Source organism: Benincasa hispida, chromosome 4 (genome assembly GCF_027475165.1).
Source record: "Benincasa hispida cultivar pf3 chromosome 4, pf3_genome.v1.1, whole genome shotgun sequence".
Lineage (NCBI taxonomy): Eukaryota > Viridiplantae > Streptophyta > Magnoliopsida > Cucurbitales > Cucurbitaceae > Benincasa > Benincasa hispida.
The window spans coordinates 43,584,701-43,594,230 of NC_143481.1; the positions used below are offsets into that span (position 1 = coordinate 43,584,701).

Sequence of the window (9,530 nt, forward strand, 5' to 3'; positions counted from 1 at the left end):
TTATTATAATCATATAAAATCAATTTTGATTATATAAAAAATCATATTTAAAAATGAAAAAATAAATATTAAATCAATTTCAAATTATGAAAGACATATTTAAAAGTAATTTTGAATAGAATACAAATAATGTCATGTTTATCAAACCGTAATGAAAATTGGTGTAATTAGAATGAGATTTCATTGATGGATAAATCGTAGATATAATTGGATTGCTTTTGGTCGCATTTACCTAAAATTATAAAACTGTCACATTTTACTATTATCATTATTGCTTGACCCTAACGGTAACGTTAAAGGTAAAGGTAACAATAAATGTGGCAGATTCATATTTCCATACTATTACAGTAACAATATGTGTAACACTAACAATAACAATAACGATAAAGGTAAAAAGTTCCACGTAATTTTCAACCAATTAGATTGTAACCAATTTTCAACCAATTTGACCCTCTATCCCTCAATTAGATTGCATGATTTGATTACATATTTTGAGGTATGTCCCACGACTTATTATGATTACAGATTGCATGTAAACAATTACAAAAGCAATCAACTGAGGTCCATTTTTTACATTACCATTGATGAATTACCTTTCACTTAGAATAAACATGGCCTAACTTCAAAATGGAAGGGGTTGTTTGGTTTACCAACATGAGTTGAGTTTGTATAATATACCAACTCATTGTTTGGCTGACCAACTTTAAATGTTGGCCTAGTTGAGTTGGTATATTTTACTAACTCACCCTAACTCATCCCAACTCTCCCTTTTTCCCATGTTTTCAATGGCTTCACCCATCGGCCATTGTCACACTTTGAGAACTAACCCCGAGCTTTGACAATCACCTCTGATGACAACTCTGACGACCAACTCTAGGCTCCAACAACCACCTCCAATGAAAATTCTGGTTACGAAATTTGGACTCCAACAACCACCTCCGATGACAATTCCGACAACCAACTCCGAGCTCCGACAACCTTTACGCGACCAACTCCGACAACCAATTCTGGCCTCCGACAACCACTTCTGGTGACCCAACTCCGACGACCACCTTCACACTACCAACTCTGACGACCAATTGGTTCCGACAACAAACTCTGATAACCAACTTCGACAATCACATTCGTAGGCTCCGACAACCGCCTCCGACTACAAACTCCGATGAAAATCACATTCGATGATCATCTTTGAGCATGCAACTCCGACAACCAACTCGACGCTTCGAAAACCACCTTCAACGACAAACTCCGACAACCAACTCTAATACCATCTTCATGCGACTAATTTTGGGCTTTGACCGTCACCTCAGACTACAATCTCTAGTGAAAATCATCTTCGATCATCAACTTCGACGACCACTTTTGCCCGACCAACTCTGAGATTCGAAAACCACCTCCGATGAAAAACTTCGACAACCAACTCCAATGCACTTTCATGTGACCAACTTCAGGCTCCGAAAACCATCTCCTACTACAAACTCCAACAAAAATCATCTTTGATAATCAACTTCGACAACCAGTTCCGACTACTATAAGACTAATGATTGTTAGAGTATATTGTAGGGTTGTTGATTATATAAAAATATTATTTTATCTACATTAAGTACAATATGTATACGTAATGAATTCACATATCAAATGAGTGTTAAGAATATTTAGAAAAAAAGTATGTATGTAGTTGAAAAGTATGTAACATATAACCAAAAAAAATCATAAAATCAATTTTTTTTTCCTGGAACATTTTCTAGCAAGAATTAGTGAAAAATAGAGATTTGTTCTCTAATGATCCTCCAAATTTAGAGGAAATGAAAGTGAATCTGTTAAAAAAATATGGTGATATTTCATTGGCTATTACGATGATGAGGGAGATTTGATTAAAAAAAAATTCATGACATAGTAAAAATATAGAGCAACAATAAGAAGAAGAAGAAAAAGAAGAATATGATAATGAAATTCATGGATAAAAACTAGCTAGAATCAAAAGTTTTGATTTCACTTTAGTTTCTCATTTTATTTGATCATATTTCTACAAGAAATGTAATGGGTTAATTATTGTTCACTGCCCAAAAAAGAAAGAAAGAAAGGAAGGAAGAAAGAAGAAAAGTTTTTAAAATTAAAAGAAAAATATTGCAATCCAAATTTTATTCAAAAAAAGATAGGTAGAATTATTGAATAAAAATTTTCAAATCAGAAATAATAATCATAAAAGCATATTGTTTAGAGTTAAAAAAACTGCATCAGATACCCAAACATATGGACTCAACTCTGCACCCCAAGCACAAACATATAAACTCAGACCAAATAATTCTACACACCAAACATAGACATATGAACTCAGACCAAATAACTCTACACTCCAAACACATACATATGAACTCAAACCAAATAACTCTGCACCCCAAACACAGATATATGAACTCCACAGATATATGAATTCCACAAACATATGAACTTTTGATATCTCAACTCAGCGTCTTAAACAACTCCGAAGTATTTTTTGGTCCCACATCTAAAGTTGGTTTGCAGATTACATATGAAACCTGTAAACCCCCGAACTTAGGTTCCCTAGATAAGCATGTTTAGCCAAAGGAATGTTATATTATATATTTATTAAATAGAAATTCATATTGTTTATAGAAGTTATGAAGGAAGGGAAGGAAAAAAAATATATCAAATGAAGAAACTCAATCATTAGTCTGCTGGAGGCACTAAGTGTGGAGTGACGTGGCAATTAATTCTTTGAACTCAGGAAGCGGCAGAAAGATTAAAAAGGGAAGTGAAACTTCAAAAGCATAGTTTTGGCAATTGACAAAAGCAAATTTAGCGAATTTGATGCCACTTGAAAGCTGGAAGAATATAGTTTTCAAGGTTGTCCTGTTAGAGAAAGATTGCAAGAGGAAAAGAACAAAAGTGGAGAATTTGCAGAAGAGGCAGAACCACGGATTAATCAAGGCCTGAGGTGAATTTAGGAAGTTCTAAGCCAAACTATAAGGAATTCTGGGCTGAAATTTTAAGATAAAGAAGATAACTCAAATCTAAACAAGTTTGAACAAGGAAGTTTCTTGAAAAGAGCTTTGGATTTTGAGTTATGAATTTTTGAAGTTATAACAGGGAATTAGTGCATAAGCAGACAACTGCTTGTAAGGAACAAGCAAGCAGTTCATCAGGGAGAATTATAGCGAGATTTGGGCATGAGGATCTCGTTTATAAAGGAAATCTCGCTGATTTTGTAAGGAGGATCTCGCTCTAGGGGGAAATCTCGCTAGGAATTGAGGTGAGTATCGCTAAGAATTTTACAGGAAAAAGCTTGATCTCGTTGATATCACTCTAGAGGATCTCACTGGCATCACTCTAGAGGATCTCGCTAGCATCGTTCAGGGAGATATCGCTAGCATTGTTTAGGGGATCTCACTAGCATGCTCAGGGGGATCTCGCTAACCTCGTTCAGGGGGATCTCGCCAGTAAAGCTGTATGTATTGATGAATGTTCCTTTAATAAATGAATTATTTGAGATATTTTACTAGGAATTCTAAGTAGTAATTGGGAATTATATCTTTTCAGGCCAAGAAGAGCTAGGGGAAGTGTATAAACCAATAAGAGCCTGACGAACAATGAGTGACTCACTAAACTTAAGGTTTCCAATACTCATGCATATATGATTAAGTAAAGCATGGTGACATTAATGATGTATTTAAATTTCCTCAAGCAACAAATGGTTGAAGAATAACTTAATGCATGTTTCCCAGCTTGTATGTGTGTAACACAGGCCAAGGTATGTTGTGTAACCATTACAAAAGCTGTGTTTCTGATTTTGATATATGGTTCTTAGAGGAAGGCTATGAGAGAATGAGTTTTTGTGTAAATGAGTGGCAATGGAACAACTCTTGTGTAAATACTAGGCAATGGAACTCAGTTTGATGTTACAAAATATACATTAGACACCGAAGGACGTTTGAGAAGGTATCTAACCAATTAGGTATCGAAGGACATTTGAGAAGGTACCTGGCCAATTTGATACCGAAGGACATTTGAGAAGGTATCTGGCCAATTTGATACTGAAGGACATATGAGAAGGTATCATAGTAGCTCGATACTGAAGGAAAAATTTGAGAAGGTATCTGAGCGGAAGTACATAAAATATGATGGTACTTAGTGTGGCCACGTGCACGTAGGCAGTTATGAATGAGAGACCGAAGTATAGGTCTCTCGGTCGGTAATAAACGTTTGGGAGCTAGAACGTTTAGGCTCGTTCTCAACTAGGGAATAATAATGTTTAATGATGTCTAAGAGTGGTTTACAACTACATATAGAGACAATTGCTTGAGTTTATTCATTGGTATATTTACGTATTTATAGTGATGCTACGCTTGTTGCTTTACGATTCTATAGTCACTCACTGAGCTTTTAGCTCACAGAATTTTCTGTGTTTTCCCTTTTCAGGTAGCAGTCAGTTTCCTCAAGGTTGATCCTGCTGCTGCTTGCCACCGAAAGACTCGACTTATTAAAAGACTTAGGTTGATAATCTTTTTATGTACACATGTTTTGTGAGGGACCAGGGTTTCTGTAGGAATGTTTGGGCCACCTGTGAATATTTTTCTAAAAGTAATGTCTTGGTTGTATGCTTGTAATTATGTAATCTTCATAAGAACTTAAGGAAGGTTAGCTGTTTGCGTATATTACTAATAAAGATGAATAGATTGGTATCTAGATTAGAAGGTTTGGGTGGTGAGTGTTGGCAGTAGAGCTAGTAGCTACCACGGTCATATCCTCTTCCAAAATAAAAGGGTAATCTGGGAGGGGGTGTGACAAGTTGGTATCAGAGCATAAGATTTTGGGAATGAGAGAGAAGTTTATGCATAAGTCTAAGTCCCTAAGTGTGAGTCCCTAACATGTGTACATTGTATTAGGTAAAATGTCGAGGCAACGTGGCAGACCGAGTAAGCAAACAGGTAGCAGGAACACTGACCCTACCAATAAGGGCCCGAAGGTTGAGGAGAACCCATCGGGTGGCAAAAAGAAGGTGAATGATCCAGTGGGTCAGGAGACGATGTCCGAGGGAGAGTCTTGTACTCCCCAAGCAAGGGCAGATACACAGCTAGAAGATGTAGTGTTTGATAAGATAGAGCAGAGGTTAGTAGCCAGTATGGGCTCTGCACGAGCCGACTCAGAAAAGAAATATGGTATTGAGAGGTTTAAAGCCTTAGGGGCTGTGACATTTGAAGGTACAACAGATCCAGCTGAAGTTGAGTTGTGGCTGGATGTAGTTGAAAAATGTTTCAATGTTATGAGTTGTCTAGAGGACAGGAAAATGGGATTAGCCACCTTTCTACTACAGAAAGAAGCAGAGAAATGGTGGAAAGTGATATCCGCCAGAAGAACCAGTACAGATGTGATGTTATGGCCTGAGTTCAGGAAGGCCTTTGAAGATAAGTATTACCCCAGCTCGTTTCGGGATGCAAAAAGAGATGAGTTCCTTAGATTAACACAGGGAACGATGTCGGTGGCAGAATATGAGCAGAAATTTATAGAGTTATCACAGTATGCCCTGCTGATTATTGCTGAGGAAAGAGATAGATATAGGAAATTTGAACAAGGTTTGAGGAAAGAAATCAGAACTCCGGTGACGTCTACGGCTAATTGGCTAGACTTTAACCAGTTAGTAGAAACAACAACACGAGTCTAGCGGAGTTTGGCAGATGTTGAGCAGTTGCCAAGAGGCAATGAGGCTGTGGTAAGGCCTAGAGACAGGGGATTTCGATCTCCGGTGGCAACCCAGACTAGTGGAAGCCATTTTAGGGGAACCAATTGGCAGGGATCCAAGAAAAGGAAAATGAGACCCTCGGCCGGTGCAGTTAGTCGGTCAGAGATGCCACGAGTTGGTGAGTCAGTAGCTAGCACAGACAGAAGACCGACATGCCCTAGTTATGGCAAGAGGCATTTTGGGGCATGTTATAGTGGCAAAGGTGCATGTTTCCAATGCGGACAAATATGGCATGTCAAGAGGGACTGTTCCCAGATGAACAGGGATGTTCCAATAGCATAATAGCCGACCTCCCAGACAGTTAACCAACCAAAGAGTGCCGAAAATCGGGGCGAAGGGTCAAGTGGTGCCAAGCAGAAGAATGTCGTAGGTCGACCTCAGCAGTAGGGCCGAGTGTATGCCGTGACACACTAGGAGGTAGCGAAGTCTCCAGATGTTGTGACCGGTAATGTTATGTTATGTGGGCAGTCTGCTTATGTTTTATTTGATCCTGGTGCCACACATTCATTTATATCTAGCATGTATGCACTTAGTATAGGTAGGTTGGTTAAACCTATGCCTGAAAAGTTATTTATCTCTACCCCTTTGGGAGACGTGATATTAATAGATAAATGCTATAATCATTGTGAGATACTGATCAATGGTCAGAACTTCTATGCTGATTTACTTCCTTTTAGAACTGTTGGAGTTTGATGCTATCCTGGGGATGGATTTTCTAAGTAAGTATCATGCTTCATTAGACTGTTATAAGAAGGAGGTAGTGCTCAAAAAATCAAATGGTCAAGATGCAATGCTGACAGGAAGCAAACGATTGGTCGTGGGGAATTTGATATCGACAGTGAAAGCTCGGAAGCTATTGAGCAAGGGATGTAAAGCCTATCTGGCTCATGTGATGGTTGCTCAAGGGAAAGAGTTGAACCCAGAAGATGTCCCAATGGTAAATGAATTTCGGGATGTATTTCCTGAAGAACTATCGGGATTACCACCCGACAGGGAGGTGGAGTTTACTATTGACTTAGTTCCAGGAACAACTCCCATATCGTAGGCACCGTATAGAATGGCGCCGACTGAGTTGAAAGAATTAAAGGTTCAGTTGCAAGAGTTAATTGACAAGGGATACATTCGACCTAGTGTATCTCCTTGGGGAGCTCCGATATTGTTTGTGAGGAAGAAAGACAGTACACTTAGATTGTGTATTGACTATAGGCAACTGAATAAGGTAATGATTAAGAATAAATATCCATTACCACGCATTGATGATTTGTTTGATCAGTTAAGAGGAACCACGGTGTTTTCGAAGATAGACCTAAGATCGGGTTATCATCAACTAAAAGTGAGAGAAGCCGATATCCCTAAAACCTGCATTTAGAACGAGATATGGACATTATGAATTCCGGGTAATGCCTTTCAAATTGACAAATGTCCCTGCGGTATTCATGGATCTCGTGAACAGGATATTTCATCCCTACTTGGACCAGTTCGTGATAGTATTCATTAATGATATATTGGTGTATTCTGGTAGTAGGGAGGATCATATTACCCACCTGAGGATAGTATTGCAGACATTGCGAGATAGGCAGTTGTATGCTAAATTCAGTAAATGCGATTTTTGGTTAGATCGGGTAGTATTTCTTGGACATGTTGTTTCAGCAGAGGGCATTAGTGTAGATACCCAGAAGACGGAAGCAATAGTTAATTAGGAACGACCTACAACCGTTTCAGAAATATGCAGTTCCTAGGGTTGGCAGGTTATTATCGGAGGTTTGTGGAGGGTTTCTCTAAGATAGCCCTTCCGTTGACGAACCTAACCAAGAAAGGCATGAGGTTTGAATGGTCGTTGGAGTGTGAACATAGTTTCGAGGAGCTGAAACGGAAACTAGTATCAGCATCAGTGCTTACCTTGCCTATTCCAAGTAAGGAATTTGAGATTTATTGCGACGCATCCCGACAAGGATTGGGATGTGTGTTGATGCAGGATGGAAAGGTGATTGCATATGCCTCTCGTCAACTTAAGAAACACGAAGGCATTTATCCCACGCATGATCTGGAATTGGCGCAGTTGTTTTAGCTCTGAAGTTGTGGAGACATTACCTATTTGGAGAGCGCTGCAGGATATTTACAGATCACAAAAGCTTAAAATATATCTTTGATCAAAAGGAGTTGAATCTAAGACAACGAAGATGGATTGAACTGATTAAAGATTACGACTGTTCCATTGAATACCACCCTGGTAAGGCTAATGTTGTGGCAGATGCACTGAGTAGGATATCCTCATGACCCAAGGCCATTATTGGTTCAATAAGAGGAATGTTATTGCAAGAGTTCAGGAATTCCAGAACCGCCTTATCAGTGGAACCGTCAGGAGAAATGATAGTTACTTTTCAGATAAGGCCGACCTTAGTAGAAAACCTTAAGCGGGATCAGTTGAAAGACCCTGATTTTCAAAAGATTGCTGATGATGTGAATAAGGGCATCAGGGTTGACTTTCAACTGGGAGCAGATAGTGTGCTAGAAAAGGAGGGGATAATGTGTGTGCCTAATAAGCTACAGCTTAAACAAGCCATTAGTACATAGTTTTGCTTATGCCATGCATCCAGGTAGCACCAAGATGTATAGAACTTTGAAGAAATCTTACTGGTGGCCTGGGATGAAGAGAGACATAGCAGAATATGTGGACCGATGTATAGTCTGTCAACAAGTAAAACCTGAGAGACAAAGACCAGCAGGATTACTCAATCCACTTCCAGTGCCTGAGTGGAAGTGGAAGCATGTGACAATGGACTTTCTATTTCGTTTGCCTAAGACACCCTCAGGATTTTATGGCATTTGGGTAATAGTTGATAGACTAACTAAGACGGCCAAGTTCATACCAGTAAAAGTTATTTTTACACTAGACCATCTAGCTAAGATTTATGTGGATAGGATAATCAGTCAATATGGAGCCCCAGTGTCGATAGTGTCGGATCGGAACTCGAGGTTCACTTCAAAATTTTGGCCTAGTTTACAGAAGGCTATGGGCACTAAATTGCATTTCAGTACGGCTTTTCATCCACAAACAGATGAGCAGTCGGAAAGAACTATACAGACACTGGAAGATATGTTAAGAGCATGTGTACTACAATTCAATGGAAGTTGGGATACACACTTATCGTTGATTGAATTTGCCTACAACAATAGCTACCATTCTAATATCGGAATGGCTCCCTATGAAGCATTGTACGGCTGACCTTGCAGGACTCTAGTATGCTGGAATGAAGTCGGAGAACGAAAATTACTAGGTCCAGAATTAGTTCAACAAACAACAGAGAATGTGAAACTTATCAGGGATAATCTTAAGATGGCTCGCGATAGACAGAAGAGCTACGTCGATAAACGAAGAAGAGAACTAGAATTTGAAGTCGGAGAACAAGTATTTCTCCGTGGGAGAAAAGGGAAGTTAAGCCCACGATACATCGGACCATATGAAATTGTGGAACGAATTGGTCCAGCAGCTTATAGGTTTCAGTTGCCGATGGAGCTAGCTCGTATACACGATGTATTTCATGTGTCAATGCTAAGGAAATACATGCTTGATCCTATGCACTACTAGCATCACAACCGATACAGCTCAAAGAAGATTTATCTTACGAGGAAGAGGCCATCGAGATTTTGGACAGGAAAGATCAGGTACTCAGAAATAAGACGATTCCTTTGGTAAAGGTGTTATGGCGTGGTCATGGGATCAAGAAAGCAACCTGGGAACCTGAAGAGCAAATGAGGAAGAGATACC

At 39.1% G+C, this 9,530-nt stretch overlaps 1 pseudogene; it reads left to right on the forward strand.

Annotated features, from left to right (window-relative positions):
* Positions 1-4,912: 4,912 nt before the first annotated feature.
* Positions 4,913-9,530, forward strand: part of LOC150036734 (uncharacterized) — a 31,691-nt pseudogene continuing 27,073 nt past the window's right edge.